This window comes from Typopeltis vanoorti, chromosome 2 (assembly GCF_054136105.1).
Source record: "Typopeltis vanoorti isolate ZY-2024b chromosome 2, IOZ_Tvanoo_1.0, whole genome shotgun sequence".
Classification (NCBI taxonomy): domain Eukaryota; kingdom Metazoa; phylum Arthropoda; class Arachnida; order Uropygi; family Thelyphonidae; genus Typopeltis; species Typopeltis vanoorti.
The window spans coordinates 118,992,715-119,013,438 of record NC_143550.1 but is presented as its reverse complement, the minus strand read 5'-3'; the positions used below and the strand labels follow the sequence as shown (position 1 = coordinate 119,013,438).

The following is a 20,724-nucleotide window of genomic DNA, read 5'->3' as shown; positions in this document are numbered from 1 at the left end:
ATGAAAACTAAATAAAGATTTTTATTTTACTTGATTGAACATTGATATGTAGCAACAGAGTGGCTGCCGAGAAGAGTCAGAAAACTTGCAAGACAGAGAAAAAGATGACATTGAAAAATGGCTCGGTGTCACATGGACAAGAGTGGCCCAGGATAGGAGAGAGAGAGAGAGTGGGAGGGGTTGTGGGGGGGGGGGAGGCTTTTGACTTGCAGTGGGACATCTAGGCTAATAACAACAGTTATTGTTGTTATTATTATTATTATTAATTTACTAGACATTTAACAGAGATATGCATGTGAGACATAATATAATTTTACCAATTACTAATTCTTCTGCCTTCTTCCTGAATGAAGCTAATGACATACTGAGAGAAATATATAGGAGCAATAAATTATACTTAGTTTTCGCTTACATGTGTGAAGCCGTTATTCAAAAATTATATTATTATTAATAATTAGTTACATCTATCATGGAGACTTTTTGGAAACTCTTTCTTCAAGTAACTGCAGAGTGATTGGCTATTAGCAGAACAGCAAAAGGAATGTGTAGCATTAATATAATATCTAACTTGTTCTAATAAGGTGATTTTATGATCACATAAAAACCACATGAATGCAGAAAATTACTACAGTGGAAAAGAAAGGAAATCACATTGATCAAAGTGACATGTTTATAAAAAAAAATAATAAGTACCGGATCGACATAACTGAAACAAAGAAGACAAAAACAAGTGAGATCTTTTTAATCAACAAATACAAAATGTTATATTCAATAACAATCAGAGAAAAGAGGGAGTAGCTATGGTATTCAACACTAAATATGACGATAATCTTCTTCAATGGCAGACAATATAAAGTAGAGTGATGTGGGCAAATATCAGAATGGGAAACAAGACAATAAGACTTATTTGTGCTTATGGTCCCACAGAAGATTTTACCACGGAAGAAATGAAGGAATTTTTGGAGGCATTAGAGAAGGCAACTGGCACAATGAAAAAGGAAGAGTTGGTTCTTGTTGGAAATATAAACAGCAGAGCAAGAAATGATTACCAGACATGGGGAAAATTTGGAGAAAAGTGCAAAGCTAATAATAATGGTAAATGCTTGCTGGATTTCTGTTCAGGACATGGATTAGTTATTACTAACACCATGTTCCAACATAAAAATGTGCACAAATTCACATGGAGAAAAGTCTCATAGACTATGTTATAGTAGATGTTATAGTTGTACATAAGCAAAATGGATACTAGCTCCAACATTATTATTATTATAAGTCAAATGTTTGTAGAAACTATGAAAGTTTAGTAAGTTGACCGAGAGCTTAGGAGAATACAATCCTCGGCATTCCTGAGTTTCCTTAGTAGAGGTGTGAAAACTAGATTTTTTGCTTGGAGAGTGGTGAATGAGTGAAATGAGTTGCCAGAGTCAGTTGTGAGTGCTTTGTCTGTTAATGGGTTCAAGGAGACATATGACAGATTGTGTGGATGGATTGAGTCTCCTGCAATGAATCTTCAGACTCCATGGAGGTGCCATATAATAATAATAATAATAATAATAATAAAAATTATGCAATGTAACCAGTGCAAAATTTTTATACCTGCATAGTTCAGCATTTCTGGTTGAATGTTAGCTGCTCCAACTGCCTTTCCACATTTCAAGCTTTTGATGGCTTGAAATGTGCCCTGCTACCCTCACAATTTTGCTAAAATTGTGAGGGCAGTACAGGAGATTATGGCAATATTATTATGTGATAATAAAATTAGTGCAGAAATAAAAGCTAGAATACATGCCTTCAATAGATCTTATCATTCATTACATCATTTACTATATTTCAAAAGTCTATCAAGCAGAATTAAAACAGAAATATACAAGAAAATCATTAGACCTATTGTTTTATATGGAGCAGAAACCTGGAGAATAACAGACCAAGATGTAAAAGTGTTGTAAATCTTTGAAAATAAAATCCTCAGAAAAGTCTATAGACCTGTAAGAGATAACACAACATGAGATGCTGAGCTGATGTGTCTGATGGATACGGTTTCTTCTATCTACTGTAGATCTTCAGCGAAAGGAGATCTGCAATAATTTTTACTCATAACTACATAACTGGTGATCTCATAACTACAAATCAAGAAATGTTATTCTTCAAGTGCTTACATTGTTGTCTGTAAAATTTTCCACTACTCATTCACTAATGATAATATTGGTTTATTAGACATAAACCAAAATATTTTGTATCCAATTTGTCCTGGTAATTACATTTTTTTTTTTTTTTTTTACTGTGGATATGTTTCAGGCCACCACTTTCATTAAAAAATTGCATTTAATTGAAAAAATATAAGTGGTGTTCCATTCAAATCTATTTGGATGAAATGTCTGGAACTTTATCAATAAAGACTACTACTACTACTCAACAAAGAAGAGGATTATATACTATCCAAATTAAAATACAAGGTATGTAGGAAAGGTGTGCTTAAGGGTCAAAGCTGTATAACTGAGAGGAGACCTCCACATAGCCTTTAAAGGAATGCGGAGAACCGACCAGGGCTTCTGACCTAATGTCCAATCCTCACCTTCTAGTGGTGCACCCTGTTGGGTATCTACTTTGATACCGAACGAACGAGGATGGGCTGGCAATTTGGGATTTAGCCGACCAAATTGTATTCTTATAGGTTAAACCAAAATAAAAAATGATGGTACAACATGACAAAATTTCATGCCGGCTGGGGCGTCGCCCGGTTAAACAAGGCCTGCATTGTTTTCGCCAGGGAACCAGGGCAAACAATAAAAAGTCAGCTACTGGAACAAATCTGAAAACAAACCCCAACTCAACATCACCAGAGTTAAAGATCGGTACTATCAACGTAAGAAGCCTGAATGGTGGCAAAGAAATGGAGCTAGCTGAGGAATTAGATAAGTACCAGATCGACATAATAGGGGTGACTGAAACAAAAAACACCAAAACTGGTGAGATCTTTCTGAGCAATAAATACAAAATGTTATATTCAGGCAATGACAATCAAGGAAAAGAAGGAGTACCCATAGTATTCAACACAAAATACGAGGCTAATCTTCTTGAATGGCAGTCAGTCTCAAGTAGAGTAATGTGGGCAAATATGAGAATGGGGAACTGGACAATGAGACTTATTTGTGCCTATGGTCCCACAGAAGTTTCTATTAAGGTATAAGTGGAGGAATTTTTTGAGGCTTTAGAAAAAGCAACTGACACAATGAAAAAGGAAAAGTTGGTCCTTGTTAGGGATCTATATAGCAGAGTAGGAAATGACTGTGAGACATACAAAAATATTTTGGGAAAATTTGGAGAAAAGAGCAAAGCTAATAATAATGGCAAATATCTGTTGGATTTCTGCTCAGGACATGGACTGGTTATTACTAACACCATGTTCCAACATAAAAATGTGCACAAATTTACATGGAGAGAAGAGGCTAGGAATAAGAAAAGTCTCATTGACTATGTTATTGTTGATAGTGATGTTTTCTCCCTGGTGCAGGACACCAGAGTGTACAGAGGATTTGAAATTGGAAGTGATCACTATTTAGTCTTGAGCAGGATAAAATTGAATTTCATATTGAAAAGAATAACATGTAAGAAAGTTTTAAAGGGAATAAAAGTTGAACAGCTCTCAGATGTGAACTGTAGACTAAAATACAGAAAGATTATTGAAAAGAAAATGAAAGAGTTTGAGAACAGGAATTAAACCTTGGAGATTCAGTGGCAAACTCTGAAGAAAACATTGATTGATTCTGCCAGAGAGGCATGTGGTGAGGTTCTGTGCAAGGATAAAAAAATCAGAACACCCTGGTGGACACAGGAAGTTAAAGAGGCAGTGAAGGAAAAGAAGAAAGCATATCAAAAGTTCCTGGCAAATAAGTCAGCTTTTACTCTGACAGAATACAGAGACAAATGTAAGAAAGCTAAACAGTGTGTAAAACTAGCTAAACAGAAGTCATGGTAGGACTTTGGCAAGAATATAGAAAATAAATATCAAGAAGGTGGCAAAAGATTCTGGAGGTTGTTGAAGAATCTTAGGAATGGAGGAAAGGGTGCTGTAAAAGGAGTTAGAGATGATAAAGGTGACATGAAAACAGGAGAAAAAGATATCCTTGAAGTATGGAGTAATTACTTGGAAAAACTGCTAAATGAAACAAGCAGTGATGACAGCACAGTGATAAAAAAACTGACCAGGCATGCAGTCAGGAATACATATCCATACTTGAAGTAGAAAAAGCCATCAAAGGCTTGAAATGTGGAAAGGCAGCAGGAGTAGATGATATTCGACCAGAAATGCTGAAGTCTTACAGTGGCTGCACTGCATAGTTCAGAAAGCCTGGACAGAGGGACGAATTCCCAATGATTGGAGTAGAGCTCTCATAGTACCCATATATAAAAAGGGAAATAAAACTGAATGTGAGAATTACAGAGGTATTTCCCTACTGAGTGTTCCTGGCAAGATCTATGCAAGTATACTTGAGAAACGGTTGAGAAGAATTGTGGAAGAAAAGCTTGGTGAAGAACAAGCTGGATTCAGGCCAAATAGAGGCTGTCAGGATCAGATCTTCACTTTAAGACAAATAGTTGAGAAAGCATGGGAATATAACAAAGATCTGTATTTAAGTATTGTCGATTTGGAAAAGGCATATGACAAGGTGCCAAGAGAGAAGCTATTCAATACGCTGCAGTTATATGGTGTCAATGGGGCATTATATCAAGCAATACTTAGTCTTTATTTGAGTTGTAAGTCAGCAGTTAGAATTGAAGGAAGTACTGGAAGATGGTTTAATGTTAAATCTGGTGTGAGACAAGGCTGTGCATTATCCCCTCTGTTATTCATTATCTATATGGATCACATTATGAAGGAAAGTGGTATTAAACCTGATATCAAAATTGGAGATGTTAATGTCAGCTCTTTGCTTTATGCGGATGATGTTATACTTCTAAATAAATCTGCTACAAGTCTGCAAGATTCTCTTACTAAATTGAATAGCTGTTGTAATAGATATGGTATGAAGGTCAGCAATGACAAAGACAATGAAAATAGGCAAAATCATTGAAAATGTCAACTGTGTTGTGAATGGAGAACCTGTGGAACAAGTAAAACATTTCAGCTACTTTGGCACGATTTTTACTGAAGATGGTAAATTAAATATAGAAATAGACAATAGAATCAGCAAAGCTGGTATGGTGGGAAGTCAATTGAATAAATTCATATGGAATAAGAAAGAAATTAGTCGGAACACTAAATTAGCTGTATACAAGACAGTGTTCAAACCAGTTTTAACTTATGGATCTGAGAGCTGGGTCAGAAGTAAAACACTTGACCAAAGACTAGAGACCGCAGATATGAGAGTCCTGAGAAAGATTATAGGCGTGAACAGATGGCATCAATGGCAATATCATATTAAAAATGAGGATATTAGCATCCAGGAATGCGTTAGCAGAGCTAATCTCAGGTGGTATGGTCACTTAAATAGAATGGGAGAGGAAAGATTAGCAAAAGAAGTGTTCTCTGCCAGGTTGGCAGCAAAACGACCCAGAGGAAGACCAAGATATAGGTGGATTGATACGGTACAAAGTGCCTTAGACGATAGAAATATAAAATCTGATAATGTTGGAGTCTTGACAAGTAACAGACTGATTTGGAGGAAAATTGTAGATAGGAAGTTAGTAATGATGTAATTTTTTCATGTAGTACTGTCATATCCTGTACACCCCTTGAGGGTACATGGCAGGAATTTGATGATGATGATGATATGCATGAAAATCTGGTTTGTGCACACTGCTATTAGGTGATCATGTTGGGATCAAAAGTAGTCATTTTCATACCTGTACAGAAACAGTGTTCATGTGAATGAGCTGGGTAAGTCAATTGGAACAATATTCCTGAGTCAAAGCTGAGGTTGAACGTGGTATTGGTGTGAAAGACTGTTGGCAATGTATGCAGGAAACAGACTAATGATGCACACTGATATACCAAATGATCAGCAAATGACTAAGGTATTACAAACAAAACCACTAATGGAAGTGGATAGGAAGTAGTGGTATCAGTAAATGGTCACATCATTAAAGAAATCATCAGGATAAGCAAAGCTACATCTTGGGTTGCTTTTGTAACTTTGTGCCAAAAAAAGGTACTTTTGGCAAGGGTTGTAAGTCAGACCAAGAGGAGAAATTTGATCTTGAATGGGAAAGTTTGGAAACATTAATTAAATTTTCCTCACCTTACTGAAGAATGGTAAGGAGAACAGTGTTTAGAACATTGGCTATAGATGATCTCATGAAATATGAATCACTGAGCATTACATGGTTTGTTAAATGAGGAAGAGGAATGGAGCCACTATCATCAGCAAAACTATGAATAGGATTTAAGCATTGGGGGGGGGATAATTACTGTAGGAGGGAAAAAATACAAAGCCCTTAAGGACTCTGCACTTTTTCCTTCTACACTGAATTTCTTTTCCCTCATATATTGATATTACTTCTTCCTATATTGATATTCCTCTTCTTCCAATAGTGGTATTATTTTTTCCTCATATATTGATAGATGTACTGTTTGAACACAGACGAGAGAACCCTTGACACTTCTGCACATGGCAGAAGGCAAATCCCTTCCAATAATACTGTAATCAATCTCTCTTGTGAGATGAGTTTCTTAATCATTACAAGTCGGAAACTTAGCTTTTCTTTTATGAAACTTCTAGTTTTTAAAGTGGTAACTATTTTGCCTAAACCAAATAATTATTATTTATGACTTCTTGTGCCTCTTTAACAAAACTATGCATAAAATTTTGAACAAAAAAATACCTTTATCAAATCCTTTTAATCTTTATAGTCATCAGAATCAGTATCCGAATCACCATCATTTTCACTTACATTAATCACTAAAGGTTCACATAATTCTTCGATAATTCTGTCTCTGGCCCAATACATATTTTCCAATGAGGCGACACGAGAGCAATATTTTCCCGAGTTTTGAACTGGAATACTTTTAATCGCCCATTCTGGAAACTTAAAAATGTTTGACATATCCATATTCCCAGTTACGTTGCAATGATGAATAAAATTCTTCACTTCTCCCCAAACATATTCAATAGCATTAATATCACAATGTTATGGTGGTAGTCTCAAAGCTAGAAATCCGTGCTCTTTGAGCATCATGACAAATTTAAATAGTTCAGTTTTGGGCAAGTTTCTTTTGACCAACTTCTGAAGAATGAGAAATTTTATTTGCAGAGAGCCAATCCATAATGACTTGTTTCCTATTAGAAGAATTTGGAATTTTATTTAATTGGATGGAGTGATATGGAGCATTATCAATTATAACAACCACATTTTTTGGAAGATTTGGAATCAGCTTTTCCTCTGCCCACATTTTGAAGATCATAGAATTCATTTGCCCATGGTAATCTCCAGTTGTTGAATTGGCTTTGTAGAGTAAATTTGAATTTGGTAAAAAACTCCACCTGCACACAAAATTATTATGCACTGTGAGGCAATTTTGATATGTAACATTTCACTTTCTTCTTAGATCGCCAGCATTTTCCAAAAATTGAATTACTGTCAATCCAAGTTCATCTAGAAACACAAACATTGTATTGCTCTCAAATATCACATTCTAAATAAAACTATGTTGCTTAACTCCATGATAAGTTTCCTTTTATTCTGCGACTTTTTGAAACAAAATCCGATTTCATGAAGTATATTCTGTAAAGTTTCTTTTTTCCAAGGAAATTAATTTTTCTTTCAGCACACAAATTAATTTAGGAACAGTTGGTATAACGTCTACATCAAAATCATTCAAAGAAACATTTTTGATGGTTTTCTTTCTCTGGCAGATTTTAGATTTAAATTTTGGCTTATCTTCAACCTTTTGATTCCCTACAAATTCTTTTAATAGTCGACTGCGATACACCTGCAATTTCACTTGCACATTTTGTGACCTGAGAAATTGAAACAAGGAGACTGCCTTCTAAATTTTTTTTTACAGAATGTCAGCACATTATACAGTATTGTTTTGAAAGGTTTAACACCAGAACTTGTTGACAGTACTGGATCCATCATAAAAATAAATACAAAAAAAAAAAAAAAAAATCAATGCAAAAAAAAGCTATAACAAAAATCAAGCTGGTACAGCAACAGACAAGAAAGCACATAATTTCCCATGTTGGTGATGAATTCATACTTCCCTTACTTGCTTTCTCCTCTTCAATATGAACTGACTCTTCTTGGCACTCTGCCAGTTATGGTTCTCTCAACTGTGGGCAAACAGAAGTTTGCTTAAGGAGACATCTTTGTCAGACTTCATCAAATGACTTTGAAATATTAAAAGTAACATTGCTGGTCTAGTTGGCAGAGCGGTTAGCATATCTACTCCCCAACCAAATATCTATTCTCAAATCCTACCTGTTGGGAGATATTTGTAAATGTCATTAGGTGGGAGATGAATTTCAATGTTCAATGAGAGAGCACTGTCCTGCTCATTGACAGCCAAAGTGACTTCAAAAAGTTCCATGTTTATTCTCTAGAGCAGTGATTTTCAACCTTTTTCATAACACGGCACACCTAGACTAATTATTAAAATTCTACGGCACACTAAAAATATATTCTTTTAATTTTTTTGATGATCTGGCAAAAAATAGGCATAATTTTGATTGATTTAAACACACAAGAAGATGGAAGACCAGACACTAATAAATAAATGCACAAATTATGATATTATTTCATTCAATTAATTCATCATCATCAAATTCCTGCCATGTACCCTCAAGGGGTGTACAGGTAAGAGACTGATTTGGAGGAAAATTGTAGATAGGAAGTTAGTAATGATGTAATTTTTTTCATTTCTACAATTTTCCTCCAAATCAGTCTCTTACCTGTCAAGAATCCAACATTATCAGATCTTATATTTTTATCGTCGTCTAAGGCACTTTGTACCGTATTAATCCACCTATATCTTGGTCTTCCTCTGGGTTGTATTGCTGCCAACCTGGCAGAGAACTTGTTTTGCTAATCTTTCCTCGCCCATTCTGTTTAAGTGACCATACCATCTGAGATTAGCTCTGCTAATGCATTCCTGGATGCTGGCAATGTCAAATTCTTTCCTGATATCCTCGTTTTTAATATGATATTGCCATTGATGCCATCTGTTCACGTCTATAATCTTTCTCAGGACTCTCATATCTGCAGTCTCTAGTCTTTGCTCAAGTGTTTTACTTCTGACCCAGCTCTCAGATCCATAAGTTAAAACTGGTTTGAACACTGTCTTGTATACAGCTAATTTAGTGTTCCGACTAATTTCTCTCTTATTCCATATGAATTTATTCAATTGACTTCCTAAAATACCAGCTTTGCTGATTCTGTTGTCTATTTCTATATTTAATTTACCATCTTCAGTAAAAATCGTGCCTAAGTAGCTGAAATGTTTTACTTGTTCCACAGGTTCTCCATTCACAACACAGTTGACATTTTCAATGATTCTGCCTATTTTCATTGTCTTTGTCTTTTTATTGCTGGCCTTCATACCATATCTATTACAACAGCTATTCAATTTAGTCAGAGAATCTTGCAGACTTGTAGCGGATTTATTTAGAAGTATAACATCATCTGCATAAAGCAAAGAACTGACATTAACATCTCCAATTTTGATATCATGTTTGATACCACTTTCCTTCATAATGTGATCCATATAGATAATGAATAACAAAGGAGATAATGTACATCCTTGTGTCACACCAGATTTAACATTAAACCATCTTCCTGTACTTCCTTCAATTCTAACTGCTGACTTACAACTCAAATAAAGACTAAGTATTGCTTGATATAATGCCCCATTGACACCATATAACTGCAGCGTATTGAATAGCTTCTCTCTTGGCACCTTGTCATATGCCTTTTCCAAATCGACAATACTTAAATACAGATCTTTGTTATATTCCCATGCTTTCTCGACTATTTGTCGTAAAGTGAAGACCTGATCCTGACAGCCTCTATTTGGCACGAATCCAACTTGTTCTTCACCAAGCTTTTCTTCCACAATTCTTCTCAACTGTTTCTCAAGTATACTTGCATAGATCTTGCCAGGAACACTCAGTAGGGAAATACCTCTGTAATTCTCACATTCAGTTTTATTTCCCTTTTTATATATGGGTACTATGAGAGCTCTACTCCAATTATCGGGAATTCGTCCCTCTGTCCAGGCTTTCTGAACTATGCAGTGCAGCCACTGTAAGACTCTTATACAACCATACTTCAGCATTTCTGGTTGAATATCATCTACTCCTGCTGCCTTTCCACATTTCAAGCCTTGGATGGCTTTTTCTACTTCAGGTATGGATATGTATTCCTGACTGCATGCCTGGTCAGTGTTTTTTTACCACTGTGCTGTCATCACTGCTTGTTTCATTTAGCAGTTTTTCAAAGTAATTACTCCATACTTCAAGGATATCTTTTTCTCCCATTTTCATGTCACCTTTATCATCTCTAACTCCTATTACAGCACTCTTTCCTCCATTCCTAAGCTTCTTCAACAACCTCCAGAATCTTTTGCCACCTTCTTGATATTTATTTTCTATATTCTTGCCAAAGTCCTCCTATGACTTTTGTTTAGCTAGTTTTTACACAGTTTAGCATTCTTGCATTTGTTTCTGTATTCTCTAAGAGCACAAGCCGACTTATTTGATAATAACTTTCGATATGCTTTCTTCTTTTCCTTCACTGCCTCTTTAACTTCCTGTGTCCACCAGGGAGTTCTGATTTTTTTATCCTTACAGACAACCTCACCACATGCCTGTCTGGCAGAATCAATCAATGTTTTCTACAGAGTTTGCCACTGAATCTCCAAGGTTTGATGACTGTTCTCAAACTCTTTCATTTTGTCTTCAATAATTTTTGTGTATTTCATTCTACAGTTCACATCTGAGAGCTGCTCAACTTTTATTCGCTTTAAAACTTTCTTACATGTTATTCTTTGCAATATGAAATTCAATTTTATCCTGCTCAAGACTAAATAGTGAACACTTCCAATTTCAAATCCTCTGTACACTCTGGTGTCCTGCACCAGGGAGAAAACATCACTATCAACAATAACATAGTCAATGAGACTTTTCTTATTCCTAGCCTCTTCTCTCCATGTAAATTTGTGCACATTTTTATGTTGGAACATGGTGTTAGTAATAACCAGTCCATGTCCTGAGCAGAAATCCAACAGATATTTGCCATTATTATTAGCTTTGCTCTTTTCTCCAAATTTTCCCAAAATATTTTTGTATGTCTCACAGTCATTTCCTACTCTGCTATATAGATCCCTAACAAGGACCAACTTTTCCTTTTTCATTGTGTCAGTTGCTTTTTCTAAAGCCTCAAAAAATTCCTCCACTTATACCTTAATAGAAACTTCTGTGGGCCCATAGGCACAAATAAGTCTCATTGTCCAGTTCCCCATTCTCATATTTGCCCACATTACTCTACTTGAGACTGACTGCCATTCAAGAAGATTAGCCTCGTATTTTGTGTTGAATATTATGGCTACTCCTTCTTTTCCTTGATTGTCATTGCCTGAATATAACATTTCGTATTTATTGCTCAGAAAGATCTTACCAGTTTTGGTCTTTTTTGTTTCAGTCACCCCTATTATGTCGACCTGGTACTTATCTAATTCCTCAGCTAGCTCCATTTCTTTGCCACCATTCAGGCTTCTTACGTTGATAGTACCGATCTTTAACTCTGGTGATGTTGAGTTGGGGTTTGTTTTCAGATTTGTTCCAGTAGCTGACTTTTCACTGTTCGCCCTGATTCCCTGGTGAAAACAATGCAGGCCTTGTTTAACCGGGCGACGCCCCAGCCGGCATGAAATTTTGTCATGTTGTACCATAATTTTTTATTTTGGTTTAACCAATAAGAATACAATTTGGTCGGCTAAATCCCAAATTGCCAGCCCATCCTCGTTCGTTCAGTATCCAAGTAGATGCCCAACAGGGTGGTGCACCACTAGAAGGTGAGGATTGGACATTAGGTCAGAAGCCCTGGTCGGTTCTCCGCATTCCTTTAAAGGCTATGTGGAGGTCTCCTCTCAGTTATATAGCTTTGACCCTTAAGCACCCCTTTCAATTAATTTGTTTTCATAAATCTCGCAGCACACTGGTTGAAAATCGCTGCTCTAGAGCAATGTTTCTGGATCAAGTAACAAAAATTAAAAATTAAAAAACAAACAAACAAGCAAAAAACTTAGTCTTCTCTTAGTATTAATGTACTGTAGGTTTACAACATATTGTGGATAGGGGTCACAACATAAAACACAAGTTTCTTCAACGATTTGTGTCCAAAGATCAATAATGTTGGAGCTCTGCTGTGGAATGAGAGTGGCATAATCCATATTGGTGATATTCTTTTACTGATAAGCCTCTAGATAATAAAGATGTTTGCTGTACCAATTGCTTTACTGAGAAGAATAATTCTTTCCTTCAGTAGTAATTAGGATCTTAGCTTTAATTAAAAAAAAACTTAAATTATTGATTAGGACATCAATTTTGCTGTATTAAAAGTATTTATATGAATTTGTTCTCTGATGTTATAAACAGTTTATAGCTTTGATGCAGTTTTTTTTTTTTTTTTACCATTAAAATAACAGTTGATCGAATCATTGTCACTTTGGTATAATCAGTACTGTCGACAGGGTGTAGTATAGAGGCAGCCGCCTGCCTCATGGCATGACTTAATAAGGGCACTCGTTCAGCCATATTGCAGTAGGCGGTGTCGCTATGCTAACAATTCCTGTTAGGCAAGTGCAAAAAGAAATTTTTCTAAGCTTAAACTGATTAAAAATTATCTGCAAACAATAATGACCCAAGAAAGATTGGTTGGTCTAGCAGCTATATTGATAGAGGTGGACATAGGTTATAATTTAAATTTGGGAGAGCTTATAATCAGTTTTATTGTGTGATATTCCCCATAGAGCAAACATTTAATTAATATTATTATGTAACTGTTTTGCATTAATGTTTCTCTTGTGATAAAAACAAAATAGCAATTGGAGATTTTCTTATATTTTTGTCTTATAATCCATCAGGGGCGATATTTAATTGTTTGCCGCAGGGCATGGTCTAATCTGGTGACAGCCCTGGATATAATGTTTGAAATGTAATGTAATATAACTTGTCTTAGTATATACATATGTATAGACCAGATGATGACCTTAATATAAAGGTCGAAATGTCAGGAAATTAAAGTAATTATTCCTAACACAGTTATAGTCTCCATAATTTATCACAATAAATATGAGAAGAATAAGATGAAAGCAAGAGATAACAGGTTGATTGTTGATTTAATTTTGAAACAGGATGAATATAGACTTGCTTCCCTGCTGTTGGATAGATATCACATGAGTATGAGAGCCTATATAGGTAATATAGGATGGGTGTTAATTCTAGAGTACGAATTTTGAACAGAATTGGATGACACATCTAGACTAGGAAATTAATTGGTATCTATACTAATCGAGGATTTTCTGATGCCTGTATGGCAGTGTTTCTTAATCTTCTTTCATGTGTGCCCCATTTTTTAATATTAGTATTTGTGGCACCCCCCTTCCTCCCTTGTAATTCTTGTGTTGAAATGCTGAGAAATCCAATAAAGGATAACAAAACAAAACAGAAATCTAGGAATTAATTAAAATTTTTAAATATTCACACAAATTTAAATGTCATCAAATCTTTCAAATATTTAGATCTGGCATCACTGCATAGATCGTTGAATCATATCAGCCTTTTAGAAACATTCGCAATTTCATCACAGGAAGGCTCAAATATTCTTGAAATGTTTCTGCAAGTATAAATAAGGCATGAAATGGCAAGACGCCAGTAACACTGCAACAGTGAGAAGTCGATGGTCGGTGTTATTTTACTTCTATATGCAACAATTGTGATAAATGGTATAAAAACAATCTTTTCTACTGTAGAAAAATGGATAAATTTTTAATTGGATGTAAGCAGGCATCTGACGACTGAAGTGTCGACGTCAACAAATTCAGGTTCATAGAATATCACTCTGAAAATAAAATCAAGAAAGTATTCAGCAGAATATTTAGATTTTGGTTTTACAAAAGACTGAAGTAAACGATGAAGAAAGACCACTGTGTGTTATTTGTTTGAAAATTTTGGAGGCTGACAGCATAAAGCCTAATAAACTTAAAAGACATTTGGAAACACTTCATAAATCGGGTTTTCTGAAGTGGCTGCCAAAAAAAAAAAAAAATACAGATCTCAGTTAAATATAAAAAGAGAACTAAGAGTGTCAATTTCCAATGTATCACCATCATATGAAAAGCTTTGCTCTGCAACACAGGGAACATATTAATATTGCAAAATATACCGAGCAAATTAAAACTAAACAATGAATCTAAAAATTAATGGCAAGGAAGCCATTCATTTTTAGATTCATTGTTATTGTTTAGTTTTAATTTGCTCGGTATATTTTGCAATATTAATATGTTCCCATAAGTGTAACTAGTTTATTCAATACAGTGGATTTTATACATTTTATTAGTTTATTTTCAGAGTGTATTTTATATTTTTGTTTTTATATTGTTCTTGTATCAATAAATAGTTTCATTAAATGCTTTTGTTTCAATAAAGTAGTTTTTCCCTTTGATTTCCACTTTCTTCACAAAAATGCAGCTAGAAAATTATATGTGGAATAAGGAATACAACCCCTGAAAAAACAGCAGAATTCAAATCCAACCTTGTTCCTTTAAAAATTAGGTGGCAAGAAAATCTTACTAAATTTGTAGAAAAAAGAGCCAACCAACATAGAACAAGTGAACTTTTTAAAAATTGGCAACTAACAAACAGAATAAAGAAAAAATCAACAATGCATGAAATCATGGAAAATAAAATTCCCTTGGATTGTCCAAATAAATAGCCAACTACCCAGCATTTTCTCCAAATCAAGATAGGAAAAATATAGTTATCAAATTTGAAATAAGGAAACATGAGAAAAAAAAGCCTAGAACCCTGAAATCTTGAGATCATTAGCTCTTTCAAAAATAATGGAATATGGACACAGATGACTCCAAAAATCCAAATGGCAATTCTAGGAGTGGCACACTCATCTATGGCTCTCAAAATAAAAAACTAAAAATAATTAACAGAATTGGATGCAACTCATACCATGAATTAATAGCCATTAACACAGCACTGCAACATTTGGATAAACAAAACCCAAAGGAATTTATATTTTTCACAGATTCCTTAGCAGCCCTTCAAGCTATTAAGAACTGCTACACTAGCCATCAAGAAATACTTAGAGACATAGCAAAAAACATAAACAAACTACATAGGATTCCGAAATAATTTTCCAATGGATTCCATCCAATGAAACTGCAGATGAAGTAGCAAAAAGGGCTGCAATATCTAGTACCACAGATTTTGATCTTTTTAAAACCACTCAAAAACAAAACATAAAAAGAATGATTCTCCAGGACATGACTCACTACTGGTATTCAGCAGAAAAACCAGGGAGCTACCATCAACTCCAAGTTTAATCGCTGTGCCACTACCATGATCTCTCAAGACCGGCCACACAGACCAATCAAGTTTAGCAATGGCATAAAAGTCTTCCCCATCTACAAAATCTGTAACATCCAGGAAGAATTGCCAATGCATTTACTTAATTGTATGAATATTTCCAAATGTGAACTTTATAACAACCCAGAAAAGGTGCTGTATAAAATACATGAATTTGACCTCTATGATCTGGTGTAACAACACCATGGGATAATAATAATAAAAAAAAATAGTGACGACTGTATATCAAACACTGAGATAGGATGCAGGATAAACTTATTTGATACTACTACTACTGTCACAGTTGTTTAAAACAAAGTTCTTAATGAAAAATAGTGACCAGTTAATACTACTGTTATCCATAAATGTGACAATCTTATTGCTGAAATGGAAAAACTAATGATATAGATTTATGACCAAACTGGTTGCTGTGTTCCCTTACATCAAGGTATTTATTCAAGAATAACTTTTTCATTTGCAATATTTATTCTGAATTTTTCACGAGTATGATTTAAATCCCATTGCTGGATCTTGAAAAAAGATTTCCTTAAAGAAATAATTTATTCAGGATTCAACAAATTTTAGCTAAACAACAACGAAAATGTTTGTACATAGGTAAAGATACAAATTGTTTAATGAATCATATGCTAGTACTATTTTATGTAAGATTACTTAAAGATAAACAATGTCAATTTTTTGTAAGAATTTATAATGGAAGAAGTATTCTTTATAAGATTACTTTGAACTTCTGTTACATGCCTTAACTTTATAAGTTAAGGCATGTAACAGAAGTTCAAAGTCCACTAACATAAAACTCGGGTGAATTGCGTAGCCTACGGCAAATCGTCTACGTGCGGGGTGGCACGCGCTCGGTGTTTTCCAGGAAGACGTGGCACGTGCACGGAATTCTCCAGGAAGACACAAATAGAAAAAATGACACGTGCGAAAAAAGAGGGTGCCAGGCAGAAAGATATGGGAGTCAAGAGGGTGCCAAAGGTAGCAGATATAAAAGGGGTTTGTCCCCCTTTCAAGAGCTTTTTGTCCTTGATCTGTTTTGCTTTGGATTTTCTTGTGAAGTCGGGGCGAGTTCGAGATCATCGATAGCGTGTAGTTATTCACAGCCATCGTTTCGAGATGTTGTAAAGAAGGAATCGACGAGGAGATAATCGGCAGCAATCCGAGCACGCTTGAAGGAACTGACTGCCATATACGTCCACATGGATCGATCCGAGCCATGCTGTTTCTAGTCCATAATGGGAAAGAAAGGCAGAACAATGAAGTCCAAGCCTAGTCTGTGAGACAATCGTCTAGAAGAAGACCAGACTTTCCGTGGGACGAAATAAGGATAAGATGACAGAATAAATATACTTCCAGAAATATGGTAATGTTAAAACCTTTTGTAATTCTTTGTTAAGAAAGAGAGGAATATTATAATATAGAAGAAAAGAGATGTTATGTTTCAGAACTCTATACGTGTAGGAAAAGGACTATATCGAATATTGGATAGCAGTGTTTTAAGTCTTAGGGCTATTTCTCAAGTAATTAATTGAATGAAATATAGTTTGAATTGTTGTGAGTAATGATCTATAAAGTTACCGATGTGATTGAATTAATTTGAGAGAATGTGCAGACTAGTGAGGATATTTGGAGGATGCTAACAAAATTTTGTGCTATGAAATTAACCTATGCTTAAATTGTTGTATAAAATACAATTGCTATGCTTAACCTTTTACTTAGGATACCTATATTTCTTGTAAATGTGTAACCTTAGGAATTTAATAAATGTATCTTGAATATCTTAACCTGGTTTGTGCCTTGAATTGAATCCAATGCACCGCTTGCTAATATCTGAATCTGAGCAGGATAGAATTATTTGACAGAGACCACGACTGCAAACTAAAGTAAATAAGTGACATAGATAAACTGAGATAAGAAGCAATTAGTAAATTGATTAGCTTAGTATATTTTCTGAAGGTTACTCCTTGGTTGAGAGGAATTTCTAACCTAGGGATCTGGCTGAAGCAGCTTGATCAAATAAATATTGCAAGAACTTGAATTAGGAGGTGACTCTAGACCGATATTACTGAGGATAGGGCTCTATTCAGAGGTCTACCCTTTGTTAATTATTCAATATACTTAATCATTCTAAGAATCAGCCAATTGTCTGGATAGATTTTACAGTAAATGTGAGAGTGCAGTGTTATGATAGTGTCATGAGTATAGACCATAGAAGTACATAGTTAAAGTGATAACACTACACAGTGATAATTTAAGACTAATAAAATAGGAAGAACAACACAATAAAAATATAAAATTAAGGAAATGTCATGCCATAACACCATAATAACTCTGCTGACTCCTTCAAGGGTGTAATAATATTAATAACTGTTAATGCTTTATGTTATTTATATTATTAACTGCACACATATGACTGCTTAAAGTGTTATTAAACCATTATATGCATCAACAATTAGGAAAAAAAGGTTGGGGGGGGGGAACCTAATGTATTGTACAACCAGGATATGCCTGTATTTCAGTTACCGTATTTGGTCAAAGCATGTTTAGATCAGGAGAGCAGAATACTAATCAGATTATGGAAAATGCCCATAGAAATCAAAGCGCCTTCATCCCAGAGGTAACACTGTAGCTTCAAAGGACATGGAAAAAGTTATGGTCTGAAGGCTACCAAGAAGATGGTTAAAAAAAAAAAAAAAAGGTCCAGGGTGCTGGGAGAATTATGAGCATTATTTGGGGGCAATTTATGTTAGTTCAGTATTAATTGAAAATACTTCATCTCTTTCAGCTTGATTTGTGAAATTAGAGAAATTTGTGAAATTAGTTTGTGGTTTCTTTGCAAAAGAAACCACAAATCAACCAAATGAAAAGGTCATAATGAACCTTTAAAAAGGTTACAGCATTAAATAAGATATGACAGCAAATAAAATCTACAAAATGTGGTAAGGAAATTCTGAATCAAAGCAGATCATAAAGAGGAGGTTCTATGTTTCCCAATCTCTGCTATGAGAATGAGATGTCAGATCTGACAAATGCACATGTAGTGCACTTCTTATGGAAGGAATCATGGAGATAGTTTGGATTGAGATAGGTAGCAGTTCTTGAGGCAGACAAATAAGGTTCTGAGAAATCCACTTTAAATGCATAAAATTATATATCACTTAGTTGAAACTATATATATATATATATATATATATATATATACACACACACACACACACACTGCTTGGAAAGAAGTCAAAGGACACCATGCTGTCTATTGCAACGAACAAACAGCTCTCAACTTAATAAGATGTAGAAACTCCTTTCACTGTGATGACTGCAGCAATCCTATGGGGCATACTTTTCACAAGCCTACAATAGCAATCAATGGAAATTTTGAACCATTCTTCCTGTATGCATGTAATGAGGTTCTGAACTGTTGTGGGGTGGATGTCCGTTGACCTTACCCGACAACCTTACCAGGTCATCCCACAGATGTTCAACAGGGTTGAGATCAGGCCTCTGTGGGAACCAGTCAAGTATGATGACATTCATGTCCACAAACCACATAGTTACACCATAACAGTTATGACATGTGCACTGCCTTGCTGAAAGAGACAATGGTCAGTTCTGTAAAAAAAAAGCAACAAAGTAAAAAGCATTGCACTATCCAGAATGTTCAGATACCTCTCAGAATTCAATGTTCGTGGCACCACAAACAGAGGACCAAGGCAAAACCAGGAAAAACAGGTTCATACCATGGCAATGCCTCAGAATTTCATAGCTGGGGTTATGCACTCTGGTAAGAGATGTTCACCAGGTATCTGACACTCCCACACCCATTCATCTACTCAGTAGAGAGTGTAGTGTGATTTATCACTCCATAACACAGCTTTTTAAGCTTCCACATCCCACTGTACATGCTCTTTGCACCAATGAGGATGATGCATGTTAGTTCAGGTAATGTGGGGCTAGCATATTGCAGTCCTATCATGGACATCCATGTTGTGAGTCTCAATTCTGAATATTTTTGTGCAGATTTGTGTTCAAGTCGATGACCACAAAACTCCACATTAATGTATTGGCTGACAAATGGCAGTTTTTACATATTATCCTTCATAGCACACTATGGTCACGTTCGGTGAGTGTGGTAGGTTGTCCACTGTGGGTAGCATTTGCAGTAGATTCCCTGTGCTTCTCTCTCCATATGGTATTCCTGAATTGTTGAAATGGGATGGTGCAATTTTTCAACAATTTGCTAAACAGATAGGCCTGCATGGCATCTTACCACAACACCTCTTTCAAACTGAATCAATTCTCATCTCTCAGCCAGACACAGTTGCACTGAGTTGGGAGCATCATATTCTTCTAATTTATGCCACCTACAAACATGACTCATTACATGGTATGATGCGCCTTGCCCATGGGAATGTCTGTTGACTTATTTCCAAGCTCTGTGTGTGAGTGTGTGTGTGTCCCTTTCACCTTTCTGGAATTATATTTTTGTTGTTTCTTATGATTTTTTGGGAGAAATATTTTTCTGACCTGTAGCTGTCATTATTAGTTTTGATAGTTTCATTCATGATTGGTGATGTCAGAAACATCATGAATTGCTAGTACAATTATATGAGGGAAGAATAAATATGGGTGAAGAATGGCTGATATTCAAGATCTGTCTAGTAGAAACAATGCCTAAATGAGTTCCAAATATCAGAAGTTTAAATAAAGTAGGTGTGGAATGGATGAATGGAGAGAGATTAAGCATGTAATATGGAGGACAACATAAGATGAGTGGTAATAATCAATTCTATGGGGTGTAACAAAAACAGGCAAGGAAGGTGACTCAGTTGGTAAGAGTAGCAAAAGCATAGTATGAGAAGCAGTTAGCTAATGAAAGGGAAAAAAAATCCTAGGAAGTTCTTTTGATATGTAGCCAGTAAAAAGAAGAATGATTATGGTAAGATAACACTGACTGGAGAAAATGGTATAAGGATAATTGCTGTGGAGGATATAGTTGAGATATTTAATGAGCAGTTCATAAAGGTCTTTCAGCCTTGTGCATGTAACATCATGGAGAGTTTGAGAGCAGTGGATGAAGAGGAAGAGAGACGACTGTGAGTGAGCAAGAGATATGTGGGGAATTGAGCAAACT

At 35.3% G+C, this 20,724-nt stretch overlaps 1 protein-coding gene across 1 annotated transcript in view; it reads right to left on the bottom strand.

The window, feature by feature from the left end:
* LOC150109376 (transcription factor CP2-like protein 1) overlaps positions 1-20,724 on the bottom strand; it is a 311,379-nt gene that overhangs the window by 200,154 nt on the left and 90,501 nt on the right. The window lies entirely within an intron of this gene.